The sequence below is a fragment of the Nicotiana tabacum genome, chromosome 16 (genome assembly GCF_000715075.1).
Source record: "Nicotiana tabacum cultivar K326 chromosome 16, ASM71507v2, whole genome shotgun sequence".
In the NCBI taxonomy this organism is placed as follows: domain Eukaryota; kingdom Viridiplantae; phylum Streptophyta; class Magnoliopsida; order Solanales; family Solanaceae; genus Nicotiana; species Nicotiana tabacum.
Window position 1 is genome coordinate 59,927,680 of NC_134095.1, and position 18,050 is coordinate 59,945,729.

The 18,050-nt window shown below is 32.2% G+C and overlaps 1 long non-coding RNA gene across 1 annotated transcript; it reads left to right on the forward strand.

Annotated features, from left to right (window-relative positions):
- Window positions 1-7,251: 7,251 nt before the first annotated feature.
- Window positions 7,252-14,976, forward strand: LOC142170692 (uncharacterized). Its single transcript, XR_012700063.1, has 3 exons — window positions 7,252-7,391; window positions 7,495-7,666; window positions 14,656-14,976. It is a non-coding gene; the product is annotated as an uncharacterized LOC142170692 (long non-coding RNA).
- The last annotated feature ends 3,074 nt before the right edge of the window (window positions 14,977-18,050 follow it).

An 18,050-nucleotide genomic window follows, 5' to 3' on the forward strand; every position in this document is an offset into this window, starting at 1 on the left:
ATTTCCTTAAATAATTTCAGAAAATAATTTTCTTTAAAAATTCAGTTCTCGGGCTTGGGACCTCGGAATCCGATTCCGAGCATACGCCCAAGTCCCATATTTTTCTGCGGACCTTTCGGGACCGTTAAATCACGGGTTCGGGTCCGTCAAATCACGGGTCCAAGTCCGTTTACCCAAAACGTTGACCGAGGTCAAATTTACTCATTTTATAGCCAAATTTTATCATTTTCACAGATTTTCATATTTTAGCTTTCCGGCTACGCGCCCGGGCTGCGCACACAAATAAAGGTTACTCTAAATGAGGTTTTTAAGGTCTCGAAAATACAGAATTCGATTAAAAGCAAGTGATGACCTTTTGGGTCATCACAACTTACTTGCAATTTGAGGTAAATATTCTATTCTACAATTTGTTCTTCAAGTTATGTAATAATAGTTGTTCGTGGATCCTTAATACACAATTGCAAATTGAAAGATTGTCAATAATGATTTTTCTTTACAATGTCTTTTATCAATTTAAAACTGACTTATTTATAAATTTTGCATGGGTTGTTTGGGTCATTGCATCCATAATTTAAAATTAATTCCCAATTATATTTTTTTTGGTTTTCAGTTTCTCTTTCTTTGAGCATAAATAATTTATATTATTAGTGGTTTTACCCTTATCTTCTATTATTGACGTATTCAAGTATCGAAAAGTATCACCAGGGATCCAACAAGAGTTTTAAATGGTAAATACTTTAATAAAAATAGGTAGGCGCTTCTAATGAACTTTCGTAAATGAAAGGTAACATAAGAGATATTTACATGAGAAATTAAATCTGCTTCGGTCAGTTGAATACCATAGGAAAATAGCTAACTCAATTTCGTGAATTTGAATAATTAATGGTAGTGTAAAATAATTTATGTATGAGAAGTGTGCTAAAATCAAATAATCATCGGACCAATCAAATTAAAACATACACAAATAGTACCTCTCCGAGGAGAATTGGCAGTAGAAATTAGACTTCTTGTTATTTAGTTAGTTTTATACTATTGTATTCTATTGACATTGTAAGTGTGTTAGATTGACAATAAGTACCATGTCTTGCGTAAAAAAATATTGAAGTATGCTTTTAGTTAAGATCCCTTACAAATGGGATTTTTTATTTTGTTGTTACTATACAAGACTTGTTGCATTTAGTATCTATACACAAGGTAGTCCTTGCATGTATGACCGTGTGCATGGATAAAGAAAGAAAGCTATCCAATTCAAAAACAAGAGTAGAAATATAGTGTTAAGTATTGCTTTGAGAAATAGAACAACATTATATTTTGCTTGTGGAAAAAACTAAATTTAAGTTGAATATATTGAAAGATGATTGACGATTTTATGTGATAAAATTTCCTCTTTTATTGAGTTACTACATAGAATCAACGTTAATAAAATCATAAGCTTAAAATTTTATTATGTAACTCAAATACAAACACAATTTTTAATAGATAAAATATTATGTGATTTTGGTTTAAAAAATTACTCAACTGAGATAGGGTACACGCGCAAAGCGCGTACCTTAACACTAGTGTATATATATGTAAATAAATCATTAGTCATGTTGCATACATTGAAGCCAGATGCACAGTATTTTGTTTATGAAGCACGACCATGAAAATATTTAACTACGGATAAATAAGTCGAAACAGAAGATTAAGAGAAGATACATAATAGAAAATTGAATGACAAGAGTATGTTTCGAGTCATTTGATTGGAGTTTATGTTCAATAACTATGTAACTACGTTTATGTTCTTCATGTTCAGAAGAGTTTAAATGTCGCAGTTGTGCTCACTGATCTTGTTTTTTGTAAGAGCGGAGAGAGGAGGGGAAATTTTTTTTTTTAACTAAATCCCTTGATTGAAGGCACAAAAAATGGATTGGAAGCCTTTTAAGGTGGATCGTATACATTTTGTAACTAAAATGTGTTTAGGTCGGGTAAATATCAAAATATGAATATTTTTCGTAATAAGGTTTCAAATAGTGTAAAGGAATGAAAAAATCTCTTGTCTTATCTTAATTCAGTACCCAATAATAAAAATTTTATGTAATAAAATTAAACGAATATATAATCGTCTAATGACTTTTGACAAAATTCAAAAATCAAAATTATATATTTTATGCCACAAACAATATGAAAATATAACATGATTCCAAAATGAATCTAAAAATTTCTTTATTTACTATTTTTTTTACTTTATTTGATATCTCTTCATCATCATTATTAAAGCGTTCAATCTCTTCTTGCTTGTAACTAGGGATGTACGTAGGTCGGGTTAGTTCGGATTTTACAATTACCAAATCAAACCAATTGTGTCGGGTTATTAAATCTAAAGACCAAACCAACCCAATAAAACTCGGGTTTTTCAATCTCGATTTTTCTCGGGTTTTCGGATTTTTCGGGTTTTTTCCGGTAAAATCTTCGTAGAACAAAACATATAACTTATGTTCAAAATACTTCTTTAATTCTAGGAAGATACAACTATATAAAGTATTTTCCAAGAAAATAATAAAAAATATGAGATGTGTCATGGCATTATCCTAAAATATTCAACAATAAAGACAATAAAATTATATAATATAAATATTGCTACTTAAAAAGCAATAATGAAAAGAAACATAATCTAAAAGTACTAAGTCATACTAAAATAAGTAGACTAATAAGGGAGTATTAATTACATGACTAAACGCTAAAGAAAAATAAAAATAGGTTATGCATTTTTATCTAAATTATTGCAAAACAAAAATAGATATTCAATACATTGTCGTTCGTAATATTGAATTGAATATTTTTTGTTAGCATTAGTATTGATTTGATTTTGGTTTGGGCTTTTGTTAGCATTATTTAATTTACTAATATTAATGGCTATAAAACTTATTGGAGCATTCAAAAGTTCTAAGTCCAACCTTGAAATAATACCTTAAAAGATAAAATTATGAAATTTTTTAAGAAATATTTATAAATTCCATCACAATAAGTATATTTATATATTAAATATATCTAAAAAATTTATATATGTAATGTCGGGTTGGTTTGGTTTCGGTTTGACTTTCTTTAGTTAAAACCAAACCAAACCAATTATGGTCGGGTTTTTTTTCCAACACCAAACCAAATCAAACCAAACCATAGTCGGGTTTTTTTTCTCGATTTGACTCGGATTATCGGGTTGGTGCGATTTGTCGGTTTCCTTCGTACACCCCTACTTGTAACTCGTGACGAGGATCATAAAATGATTCGTTTGTAAACACGTGTTTAATTAAAAATTGTCATATATATATGAGATAATGATTCATCTTTTAATAATTACAAAAGAATAATGTGATAGGACATTATTTTCGCTTGCATTTAAAAGGTATTTTGACTTGGATGGAGTCAATATTACAACTGGGATGATCATTTTTTGTCCAATATATTTTGACAAAGTCTTAGCTTCAGGGATGATCGCTTTTTGTCCAACATATTATGTGGCAAAATTTTAGCTTCAGTAACTTGATATAACAAAAATCATGTCTTAGTAGAATGTTACATCATCGTTCACTTTATTATTTGCAAATAAATTATATTTTTTAAATCTTTATTTATTCTTGTCTTCCGTTCAGTATTTTTATTGTTTCAAATAATAAAATAACAGTTCTACTAATATAAATGCAGAGATCTAGAACTTAAACTTAATAATTTTTAGTATTTTTGATATTATATTAAAAGTACGACGCCTTCAGAAAAATATTATTCGTCTTTTTTGTCCTTTAAAAATGACTTTCACACTAGACAAAATAGTCATTTAATTATATTTTTAATATTTAAGAATATTAAATTAAGTAAGTTTTGTATATTAAGTCTTTCCTTATTTGAATTATATAGAAAGTCTTATTACCTAAATATTTTGTGTAAATTTTTTCCTTAATCATGATTTTGTAAAAATAGGTATTCTGAAACTAAACTATATGGCTCTCAATCTTGATATGGCCAAAAATAGAGAACAATCAAATAGTAACAAATAAGACATTGTTTAGTGGCAAAAGAAGTTTTCTTTTGTAGATGCTCGAGACACTTTAACGTGATCTTGATCCATGACATTGAGATTTAAACTTCAGCAATGAATAAAGACATTTCTTATATCCCAAATTGTAACAAATCTAAACTTCTCCGGAATTCATAAAGTGTTTCCTATAATCTAGTTTTTTGCTTTTGCCTTTACTTTCTAGTTTGATTTGCTCTTCATTTTGAAGAAGTCCAAGAATCTACTTTATGTCAAAAAAATGTATCTTTAATTGAGTTGTGATGACCCGATAGGTCATCTAGAGTTTAAATCTTAAATCTGTGTTTCGAAGCATCCAATAGCTTCTTTAAGCCTTACTCAATTTGCGTACGCGATCCAGGTATTTTTCCTGAAGGATTTTATGTTAAAAATTAATAAAATATGAAATTTTGCCTTAAAAAACCATTTGAGTTGACTTCGGTCAACGTTTTGAGCAAACGGATTCGGAACCGTATTTTGACAGTTTCGATGGATCCGTATTGTGATTTGGGACTTGGAAGTATGTCCGAGATCAAATTTGAAGGTCCCTAGCTCGAGCTATTACTTTTTGTTGAAATTTGAAAGTTAAAAGGCTTAATGACTTTGAAGGTTTGACCAATGCTTGACTTTGTTGATATCGGGTTTGTATTTTAGTTTCCGAACCCGGTATATATCTGTTACTATATTTATGACTTTTCTGTCAAATTTGATTTGAAACGGAGTTAGTTTGACGTGATTCAGACGTTCGGTTGTTAAAATAGCAATTCTAAAGTTTTCTTGAAAATTTCATTTGATTTGGTGTCTGATTCATAGTTTTAGGTGTTATTTTGGCGAATCAATCGAGCGAGCAACTTCGTATGATATTTTTGGACTTGTGTGCATGTTGGTTTGGAGCCCCGAGGTTTTGGGTGAGTTTCGAATAAGCTACTCAGAGGGTTGGAGTTAGAAAACAATGTTGGTGTGCTTGTGGTGCAGGTCCCTGACCTCGAAAAAATTGCGAAGAGTTCAATTCCTGCTTGGGCCGCAATTGTGAAGAAAATCTTCACATTGGCGAAGAGGGGTAGGTCAGCCAAGGGTCACAACTGCGATCAAAGGGGTCGCAAAAACGGAAGACCACAGTTCACATTTGCGAACAAATCATCGCAAGTGTGATGATAGTAGAAATGGGGGACCTTCGCAATTGCGAGGAGTTTTCTTTCAAATTTTCAAACTTAGAAAACCTTAAAAGCGATTTTTCCAAGAACCCTTCTTCCCCAATTCATTGGTAAGTGATTCTAACATATTTTCTTTCAATCTTCCATTACATTTTATTAGATTTCAACCTAAAATCTAGGATTTTCATGGTGGAAATTGGGGGTTTGGGTAGAATTAGGGATTTTTGTAAAATTAGAATTTAGACCTCAAATTGAGGTCAGATTTCGAAATAAATTATATAACCGGGCTCGGGGGTAAATGAATAATCAAAATTTTGATCCGAATTTCGAGTTTGGACCAAGTGGGTCCGAGAGTTGACTTTTGTTACTTTTTCAATAATGACCTAAATTGAACCTTTTTCATTTGTGGGTAGTTCCTAAGGCTTATTTTGAATCGTTTGGTTGATAATTTGCTAGATTTGGTTGGTTCAGAGGCTTGTTTGAAAGGCAAGGTTGTGGTTGAGCTTTGAGTTGATCTTTGGAGCGAGGTAAGTGTCGTGGTTAATCTTGACTTGAGGGATTAGGATTTATTTGCCTATGTGCTACTTGTTTAAATGTTGGGTACTATGTATATGTGAGGTGACGAGTACCTATGCGTTATTGTTGGATTAAAGCATGCGGGTGAGACTTGTTTCTTGTAATTTATTATTTTCTTTGATCATGAATTCATGATATCCATGCTTAAACGAGTTTGATTACTAAATTGATCGTTCTTTCCGCATTTATGGACCGTCTATGATAATTAAATATTGTTTCTGAAGTTGAGGTTGATTTTTGTGAAACCATTATTGACACAAGAATTTCCCTCTTCTTATCCAATAAGGGACAAATTTCCTTTAGAAAAATGCATAAGTACCCCCTGAGTCCTGACCTATACCTCGATTTTCAACTACACACTTTTTCTTTGCGGGAATCCTATTAGCTCCCTAAACTTATTTTAAATGGAATTATTTGCACCATAAAACTAGACAACGAAACTCTTGGCAAGTGGTGAGCTACATGTGTCCCCACATATATTTTTAGTACTTTTTTTTTATTCTTTCTTCTTTTTCTTATCCCTTTTTCTTATTTCTTATTATTCTTATTTTTTTTTGGTTATTTCATTCTCTTTCTTTTTGTTTTGGTCACCGGCAACATAAAATGGTGGTCATCGAAATTTCACAAATACTATTTTTTCCGGCAATAGATTTTTATCCCGATCTAAGTGTATTTTATTTTATATATATATAAATATTTCTTGGAAGTGTAATTTATGTGTGGGAGGAAGAGCAAAAGAAATAAAAACGAATATAAGTTGAGAAAACATTTTCCAATTAAAATTTCAATACATTAATTTTTTCGGCGTGGGAAGATTTTCCGATGATGATTTTTTTCTCCCAAATCTGAGTATATTTTGCTTTGCTTATGAATAAATCTTTTTGAGAGTTTAATTTGTGTGTGAAAAGGGTAAAAAGAGGAAAAAAGATTAGACAAAGTCGCCGGTGAATGAATATCCGCTGGAATTAGAGAAGAAACGAAAAAAAAAGACAAAGAAAAAGGAAAAGGAAAAGAAAAAAAAAGTAAGAAAAAATGGTAAAAAAGAATAAAAATAATCTGAAAATAATTTTTTTTGCTTCTCACTCTCCTTTGGAAGAGTGAAATACACACACTCTGCCACGTAGCGTTAAATGTGCAAATAATTCCATTTAAAACAAGTTTAGGGGGTAATAGGATTCCCGCAAAGAAAAAGTGTGTAATTGAGAATCCGGGTATAGATTAGGGGTACTTATGCATTTTCCCTTTCCTTTATGAAAGGAACCAATTCAAAAAAATTCTACTATTTCCCATTCACACCTCTTTATTTTATTAAATAAAACGCAACATAAATATCCTTTTTCACGTGCAATGGTAACAAGAGAAATAATAGAAAAAGAATCACGTGAACACACATTAATTGAATGTGCCACGCCCACTAGATGGGAACTTAAAGAATCATGGATATAGGTTAATGGATTTAAAATACTCCTACGTGCCTGGGAGTACTTTCAGCCCTCTTATATGTTAGCTGCAACTGTCCATAATTATTTTAGCTTTGGTCCCTAGTTCTGCTGCTTTCTCTGTGCTCAAAGTACCATTTGAGACCAATATAATGAGTTCGTATCCTCCGCCAGGCAAGTCAATTTCTTTTCTATTTATCTTTTTTTTTTCCTCTCATGGAGCTTAGTGTACCGGTCATTTAATTAAGTCATAGTTTTGACATCATTTGATTGTTAGGGTATGGTGCACCTCCTCCACCACCAAGCGGCGGGTACTACGGTCAGAACTATCTTCCGCCGCCAAGTTATCAAGGATACTTCAATGATCAATACGCTCCTCCACCACCACCTCCTCAACATATCTATCACCACCACGAGCGTAACGGATGTTCCTCATTCCTCAAAGGCTGGTATGTCAACTCTCTCTCGAAAGAGATTTTCATATTCCCACAATTCAAGTAGATGCGAGATATAGAAATTTATCTTTCGTAATTGTGGAAGCAGTTTTGTTATTTTTTCGATAATTGGGGCGCGTACTTCATGTGTCAAATAAATAAGTGTCCCCCACAACTATTTGTAAATGTATAAATATGACCCTCAAGTAATACAAGTGGAAGGTTAACTTGCAAATTAATAACTGAATGATGAGGACAGTATAATATGCTAGTAAAACTAATTGAATCTTTTTATGATATTCAAGAACGTTGATTGGTATGTAATACTATACATCTTATTATAAGCATACTTTCATAAAGTCTTGATTAGCTGTATATTTCTACTCCTTGATTTCCAATTGAACTTTCGAATCAATTGACATTTGGGTTATTACGCTGTCAAGATTATAATATCTTCCCAAATTCAATTGAGTCAAACTGAAGTGCTACTGCTAAAATTTTGCCATTTGGAGTATAATTTTTTCTACCCCAAGATCACTACATAATAAAAACCAGTCAATAACAATAATCACTGTACGTTCACATCAAAAAAATTAATGGCACTAATTCTCTTAGAACATTCATCACAACACAACGGCTGGGGAACACGAGTAGAGTTGGCTGACAAATCCCTCGCTTTCTGTTTTCTCTTTTAATTCTTCTTAGATATATATAATTGTATAATTAGGTAGATAACTTTAGCACATGACATTTTGATTAAGAAAAAGTTCAAAAGCACCGAAGTTTCCTAATGTTTACAGATGAATGTCCAGAAAATACATGTCTCATTTCTGGCTGCTCCATTATTTAGTTTGTGCCCACAAAACCAAAAAATAAAAAAGAAAAAAAAAAGGAATAATTTTTTTAATTTTCGAGAGAAAAGAAGCAAAGAAATACTAGCATTGTGTGTTCTTCGTCAAAAATAGACTTGCGAAACTGGGAAAAATGGATACACAAAAATGCATGATCGTAAATTTTATGGTAAAAAAGCCACAGATATTTATATGTTAGAGATTTATGTTTGAAGTAAACTTGTGGTCAGGAAATTCGCTCTAGTTGAAGTACTTCATCTCGCTGAATTTTTTAGGAGTATTAAGTTTCATGAAGAAAGTATGCAGTTAGACATATATCACTGGTAGTTTCTAGAATTAAAGTGGTACATTTTTAAATTCAGTGTTTTTGACCAATGATGTAAACGAATTTGAATAATAAATAAGTTTATAATTTAATCATAGAACTATGAAAAAGTCAAGTGGGAAAAAAAAAATTAAAGATCGATCTTCAAAGAAATGTATTTATTTGGATTTTACAAGTATAGTATTTTTTTTTCAGGATAGTAGTTGCACTTATATAGAAAAGTTACTTGCAATTATCCGTCGAATGAGTATATTTATTTTATATTATCGATGTATAAAAGTTAAACTTGTTATGAATAGTTTGTACATTGGATACTACTTTGGATACTACATTGGATGCTACATTGGATGTCCATGTTGTAAATAACTTAAAGATTAAATTTCCTATTTTATGTCCATCATCTTTACTTTTTATGCCTATAAAAGGCCATGTAATTGCAATGAAAAATTACACCAAAGTGAAAGAAGAAAACACTTCTCCCTTCTTTCTATCTCTTCTTATTTACATTTTACTGCATTACTTTTATTTTATAACACGTTATCAGCACGATGCTCTAATTTTATTCTTAACTCCCGCTAAGTTGAGCCATATTTTATTAAGTTTTCACTATGTCAAATTTATCAAAACTTGAATTTGTGGCACTTGACATCACCGGGAGGAACTATTTATCATGGGTTCTTGATGCTGAAATTCACCTTGACGCTAAAGGTCTTGGAAATACTATTATACAAGGAAATGAAGCATCAAATCAGGATAAAGCGAATGCCATGATTTTCCTTCGTCATCATCTACATGAAGGGTTAAAAACTGAATATTTAACCGTAAAAGATCCACTTGAATTATGGATTAATTTGAAGGATCGATATGACCACCTAAAACTTACGGTATTACCGAAAGCTCGGTATGAGTGGATACATTTAAGGTTGCAAGACTTTAAAACCGTAAGTGAGTATAATTCTGCTATCTTTAAAGTAAGTTCTCTATTAAAATTATGTGGAGACACTATCACAGATGAGGACTTATTGGAAAAAATATTTTCTACTTTTCACGCTTCAGATGTGGTGCTACAACAACATCCGTGAAAAAGGTTTTAAGAAATATTCTAAGTTAATCACATGCCTACTTGTGGCTGAGCAGAATAATACTCTATTAATGAAAAATCATGAAGCCCGTCCCACTGGGTCAGCTCCATTTCCGGAAGTGAATGTTGTAGCAACATATGATAAGTTTGAAAGAAAATAAAATAATTACCGTGGTCGTGGACATGGTCGTAAACGTGGACGTGGCAGGGGGCGAAACAATTATCGTCATTATGGTGGAAATAAATTGGAGAACAATAAGGGTTCTCAAATTAATCATTCAAAAGGTAAAGCTAGTATGTGTCACCGATGTGGTATGAGAGGTCATTGAGCACGCATTTGTCGTACGCCAGAACATTTTGTCAAACTTTATCAAGCCTCCCTCAAGAAAAAAGAAAATAATGTGGAGGCACACTTGACCTTTCAAAATAATGATGATGAAGCAGGTCCCTCAAATAAATATGATTCTAAGGCGCATCTTGCATATAAAGATGATGATTTTGAAGGCCTAACAAATATTACTCATTTAGAAGTTGGGGACTTCTTTGAGGATATTGACTGAAGAACTAATCATCTTACTGGGGAATGAAGCTATAAAAGTTGTTATGTTTATGTTTGCAACTAGTTTATTTTTCTTGAGTGTATTTTCCTAAGGCATCATGTGTTGCTAGTTTCTACATTTCTAATGTATTTCTTAATGTTTTTTTTCCTGCTTGTCTTTCATATTTCTTATGATGTATTATTTGTCTTTTTTATGAAGAATATGAAAATTCTCCAGTCTTCAGTTGGACTCAAGATTAATAAAGATGATATATGTCTTCTGGATATTGCTACAACACACACTATTTTAAGAGATAAGAGATATTTCTCTTATTTGGTAATGAAAGAAGCGAATGTTAATACAATATCCGGTAGTACAAGATTAATTGAAGGTTCTGGAAGAGCCAATTTATTACTACCAGGAGGAACAAATTTGGCTATTGATAAAACACTATATTGTAGTAAATCTCAAAGAAACTTATTAAGTTTCTAAAATATTCGCCAAAATGGCTATCATATTGAGACTACAAATGATGAAAAGATTGAATATCTTTATATTACTACAATAATGTCCGGTAAGAAATATGTGTTTGAAATATTACCTGTTTTTTCCTCCGGCTTATACTACACAAGTATTAGCACGATTGAAACACATGCCGTAGTAAACGAGAAGTTTACTAATCAAGATAATTTTATTATTTGGCATGACCGGTTGGTCCATCCTGGTTCTAATATGATGCGTAAAATAATTGAGAATTCACATGGACATGCAATGAAGAATCAAAAGATTCTTCAATTTAAGGAATTCTCTTGTGGTGCGTGTTCTCAAGGAAAATTAATTATTAGACCATCAACTATTAAAGATAGGATGGAATCCCTTGCATTTCTGGAACGTATACATGGTGATATATGCGGGCCCATTCAGCCTCCATGTGGACCATTCAAATATTATATGGTTTTGGTAGATGCATCTACAAGATGGTCACATGTGTGCTTACTATCAACTCGCAATATGGCATTTACGAGATTGTTGGCTCAAATAATAAAGCTAAGAGCACAATTTCCAGATTATGCAATTAAGACAATTCGTCTTGATAATGCCGGTGAGTTTACATCCCAAGCCTTTAATGATTATTGTATTTCAACTGGGATAACAATTGAGCATCCGGTTGCTCATGTTCATACACAAAATGGTCTAGCAGAATCATTGATCAAACGCCTCCAATTAATTGCTAGACCAATGTTTATGAGAACAGAACTTCCCATTTCAGTATGGGGTCATGCTATTTTGCACGCAGCAACACTTGTGCGGATAAGGCCCACAAGTTATCATAAAGTCTCCCCATTGTAATTGGCTTTTGGTCAGGAGCCAAATATTTTCCATCTTAGGATCTTTGGTTGTGCGATATATGTTCCAATTGCTCCACCACAACACACAAAGATGAGTCCTCAAAGAAGGTTGGGGTTATATATTGGATATGAATCTCCTTCTATTATAAAATATCTAGAGCCGATGACTGGAGATTTATTTGCGGCAAGATTTTCTGATTGCCATTTTAATGAATCAGTATATCCAACATTAGGGGGAGAAAATAAGCAGCTGAAAAGGAAGATAGATTGGAATGCATTATCACTGTCTCATTTAGATCCTCTAACAAATCAATGTGAACAAGATGTTCAAAAGATTATTTATTTACAAAATATTGCAAATCAATTGCCAGATGCATTCACTAACCTACCAAGGGTGACTAAGTCACATATTCCAGTTGTTAATGCTCCAATTCGAGTTGATATCCCGACAGAACAATTAATTAAAGCAAATGAGTCTAAGCCATGCTTGAAACGTGGTAGACCAATCGGTTCTAAAGATAAAAATCCTCGAAGAAGAAAAGGAGCAAGTGATCAAAGTGAACATAACATAGAAGTAGTGGCTCAAGAAGAGCCCCAAGATGTAACAAATGATAAGACCTTAGGGGAGGTCCAGGTACCTAAAAATAATGAAAATGAAGAGATATCAATAAGTTACGTCTCAACCGGGAAAACATGGAACCGAAATAATATTGTTATCGATAACATTTTTGCTTATAATGTTGCTGTTGCAATAATGCAATAAGATGAGGATCTTGAACCAAAATCTGTCAATGAACGTAGACAGAGAAATGATTGGCCAAAATGGAAAGACGCTATCCAGGCAGAGTTAACTTCACTTGGAAAACGTGAAGTCTTCGGACTCATAGTTCGAACACCTGAAGGCATAAAGCCAGTAGGGTATAAATGGATTTTTGTGCGAAAACGAAATGATAAAAATGAAGTCGTTAGATATAAAGCACGACTTGTGGCACAAGGGTTTTCCCAAAGGCCTGGAATTGATTATATGGAGACATATTCTCCTGTAGTAGATGATATCACCTTCAGGTATCTCATAAATATGGCAGTACAAGAAAAACTTGATATACATCTAATAGATGTTGTTACAGCCTATTTGTATGGATCATTAGACAACAAAATTTTTATGAAAGTACCTGAGGGATTTAAAGTGCCAGAAGCATATAAAAATTTTCGAGAAACTTGTTCAATAAAGCTTCAGAAATCTTTATACGGATTGAAGCAATCAGGACGTATGTGGTACAATCGCCTAAGTGAATACCTGTTGAAAGAAGGGTACAAGAATGATCCAATTTGTCTCTGTGTCTTTATAAAAAGGTCTAGATCTGAATTTGTTATAATCGCCATGTATGTTGATGATTTAAATATCATTGGAACTCCTGGAGAGCTTCCAAAAACAGTAGACTGTTTGAAGAAAGAATTTGAAATGAAAGATCTTGGAAAGACAAAATATTGTCTTGGTCTACAAATTGAGTATATGAAAGATGGAATATTTGTCCATCAATCGACATACACCGAAAAGATTTTAAAGCGATTCTATATGGATAAAGCACATCCATTGAGTACCCCGATGGTTGTACTTGATATAAAGAAAGATCCATTCCGACCTCATGAAAATGATGAAGAGCTTCTTGGTGCCGAAGTACCATATCTTAGTGCAATTGGGGCATTAATGTATCTTGCCAATAATTTCCGACCAGATATAGCTTTCTCAGTAAGCTTATTGGCAAGATTTAGTACTTCGCCAACACAAAGACACTGGAATGGTATTAAACATATATTCAGATACCTCCAAGGGACCATTGATATGAGTTTATTTTATTCAAATGAATCCAAGCCATCATTGATTGGTTATGCAGATGCAGGATATTTGTCTGATCCACACAAAGGTCGATCTCAGACAGGCTATTTATTTACAAGTGGAGGTACATCCATATCATGGCGTTCGACAAAACAAACTATGGTTGCTACTTCTTCAAATCATGCAGAGATAATAGCCATTCACGAAGCAAGTCGAGAATGCGTTTGGTTAGATCTATAACTCAACACATTCAGCAAACATGTGGTCTTTCTTCGAAAGAGAATATTCCAACAATATTGTATGAAGACAATGCTACATGCATAGCTCAATTGAAAGGAGGATATATCAAAGGAGACAGAACAAAACACATTTCACCGAAATTCTTTTTCACTCATGATCTTCAGAAGAATGGTGAAATAGATGTACAACAAGTTCGTTCAAGTGATAATTTGGCTGATCTGTTCACTAAGGCATTACCAACCTCAATATTTGAAAAGTTGATATATAAGATTGGAATGCGTCGTCTTCGAGACATTAAGTGATTTTTCATCAGGGGGAGTAACTACACGTTGCACTCTTTTCCTTAACCAAGGTTTTGTCCCACTGGGTTTTCCTGGTAAGGTTTTTAATGAGGCAACAAGCAATGCATATTATAAATAACTATGTACATCCCAATATTTTTTTTGTAAGTTTTTAATGAGGCACATTATCTTACATGGACATCCAAGGGGGAGTGTTATGAATAGTTTGTACATTGGTAACTACTTTGGATACTACATTGGATACTACATTGGATGCCCATGTTGTGAATAACTTAAAGATTAAATTTCCTATTTTATGTCCATCATCTTTACTTTTTATGCCTATAAAAAGCCATGTAATTGCAATGAAAAATTACACCAAAGTGAAAGAAGAAAACACTTCTCCCTTCTTTCTATCTCTTCTTATTTACATTTTACTGCATTACTTTTATTTTATAACAAAACTATATTTATTTACCTAGTGCTGATTGCTTTTTACAGTTTGGCCGCTCTTTGTTGCTGCTGTATTTTGGAAGAGTGCTGCTGCTGCTGTTTCTAGTTGGTTGGATTTGCCATCTGCCCAAATATCATGTGCCTGTCAAACTTTTGCTATTTGATGGATTTTAATTATCTCAAAATTTAAGATGGTGATGATAAATAATAATGTTCCTAATTAATGAACTTTGAACTGCAAACTATATGTGTGGGTTTTCTTGCTTTTAGTTATGTATTGTTGGAGACATGTTGGTGTAATGATGGAAGGACAAATGCCAGCTAGTTATATTACAAATAATAGAACTGTATGATTGGTTGAACTTTACAAATAATAATTATATTTTTTAGCTGGATGTTGAGATATTCTATTTAAATGTTTCAATGTTATTCTGCGTTCTAAGGGCATCTTCAAGGGTGCACTATTTTTTGCACCAAATCTAAATTGTAAAATTTGATATTTTTTTCTCCAATGGAACACCAAATCTTGCACCATTATAGTGCATGAATAGTGTCGCACCAAATTTGGTGTGACACTATTCATCAACACCAAATTTGATTTATTATTATTATTATTTTATTTTTATTTTTATTTTTTTGGACTTCTAATTTATCATATATTGTGTATATAATTAATTTTTATATTAAGATCTTGATAATTTTAATTTTATATCTTATTTTTTTATATATATTATATTTATATAAAATTATAAGTTAATTTTATTATTATTATAATTGTATAAAAAGAAATATAACTATTATTTAAAAATAAAAAATGTAAATATAAGATATCTAATATTGCTAAAGATAGAATTATATATGATGAATATGGAAAAGAGAAAAAAGAGAGAATTTGTTTGAAGGAAATAAAAAATAAAATTTAAATAGAAGATAATAATATAATATAGAAGAGAGAAGAAATATTTTTTTTTAATGTAAAAAATGATGTAATAGTTGAAATAAATTTGGTGTTACACCATTTTAGTGTGAAATTTGGTATTAGAGTCGGAGATGGTCACAAGGAGAAAGTGTAAAAGAGAGAGTACGATTTGTATGCTACCTCTTGTGTGGTATATCACATAAATATCATTGAGTTGAATTCTTGTTACCAAGATTTCACCAATGCCACTGAGTTGAATCCTTGTGCTAATTAAGGGGTAAATTTAATATTTATTTTCCTCGAAAAATTTAAAAATCGTAGACTGAGCCAGTTGCAATTGAGTTAGCCTTTCTTGAGCATTCACTTTCTATAGGGTTTACGAGTGATAATTGAAAAATAGTCACAATTTCAAAAGTAATCGAAATTTAGCCACTTTTTATGTAAAGATAAATTTGTACGAAAATATTGCTTAAAATCCAAAAAATATTCCAGCATAATATATTGGAGTTCCAACATAATATACTGGACTTCCAGCATAATATGCCGGAGTTTTAGTATAATATACTGGTCCAACATAATATGCTGAAAATTGATACACATGTGCTCCAATCTCCAGTATATTATGCTGGAACTTTCCGTGTTACAGGAAAACAATGACTATTTTTCAATGACTTTGCAAATACTGGCTATTTTTCAATTACTAGTCCAAAAACTAGCTAGCCCGTGCTATTTTTACCTTTCTATTGTCTGCTGTCGAATCTAATCTTAATCTTAATTATTTGCAATTTTCTGTCATAATTTAGTCTTAATTATTCAATATTCACATTTAATTCCAATGGTCGACTCTATATTTGTAAATTATTTTTTAATAAGAAAAAAAAGTAACAAAGATAAAATACAAGTTTGTTTTATTTTACGATCTGCTTCTGAATTTATTTCAGTTCCGAGAATTGTTTCTGATTTAGGACTTATCACATTTAGACGAAATTGTGATGGATTTTTTAGGATAACCATCTAAATTTTGACCCAGGTAAGAAAAATAGTCTCTTGACAGAATTTTGGGAAGCACTTTTAGAAATTGTCAGAATTTTTTATATGATAGATCACCAGAATTTGCCACGAAACATGAAAATCAATTTAATCGCCAAAATTTGTCACAAAATATGAAAAAATTCTGACGATGGTCGGGAGCGCTTCTCAAAATTCTGGTGGGAGGTTATTTTATCAAGACTTCTTTTATCGGGTCAAATTTTAAACGGCAGCACCGAAATGATCGTATTTGTGCAAATCAGCCTTCAAATAGTATCTGGACCAATGAATCTGTGGCTCCTTGGGCTTGTCCCGTGTTCAGATGGGTTACGATCTTCTTCGTATAGTAGAATGAGAGGGTGTTTGGATTGACTTATAAAAAGTAGTTTTTTAAGCTAAAAGTTAAAAGTTGGCTTTTGACTTATTTTTATACTTTTTATGTTTAAAAGTAAGTGTTTTAAAGTATTTTTTATCATTATCAAACACCACACAAACTAAAAAAGTGCTTAAAACCAATAAGCACTTAAAATGAACCAATCCAAATACCCTCTGAGTCCAAATTGTTCTTCATCCAAATCTGCGATCCAAGATTGCTATGCTAAACTTACACGACAAAATGAAAATTGAAGCTTAATTTCCTTGTCATTAACATTTGATTACTGAAGCATTGATGCCGCAATTTGTTCTTAGGCCCAGACAAGAGCAACTTGGGCTTTTCCTTGGCCTAAAATGTAGAGATTTGTATCTATACCCGTTTTTTGGGTCACATTTTAACTAATATGTTCTTTGCAAAAAAAGATAAAATTACAAGCGTACCCACTTTTCGTGTAAACTTCAGCATACGGACCTGAAGTAGCAAATGCAATCACGCAAAGTTCAGCATTCTAGTAGACGGGCCTGAAGATGTTTGTAATTGCTGAACTTAAGCATTCTACTAGCTGAGGTTTTGTTCTCTATTTGCTAAACTTCAGCATGTTTTAGCTGAAATTTTTGTTTGTAATTGCCGAACTTAAGCATTCTACTAGCTGAAGTTTTATTCTCTATTTGCTAAACTTCAACATATTTTAGTTGAAGTTTTATTTTATAATTAGTTTCTTTACTGTTCAGTCAACTGGTTAGCCATGTGATAGTATTCAGAATCCATCTGTACGCATATCTTATTAGGGGTGAGGTAGGATAGTTATGGAGTAGTTTTCAACAGTGGTAACTTGGTACTAATAGTTAACTTTCTGCAAATCCTTGGAAAAGCGTTGCCTTGGTCAGCTAGGCAAAACATGAGAGTATCATTTGCAGAAGAGGAAAAGAAAGGAGGAAGAAAGGAGCGCACAGGTAGTAGGAAGAAGGAGACGCCTGAAGTGGTAAAAATTAGGGTATATGTTAAATCGGGGTGACCAAATAAGACGCTCCATGCAATTTTTACCTAAAATGTTCACGAGAAGTGCATAGATAGCCGATTTTGGGATTCCTATTTATTTTAAGCGACTGCCTAAGTTTA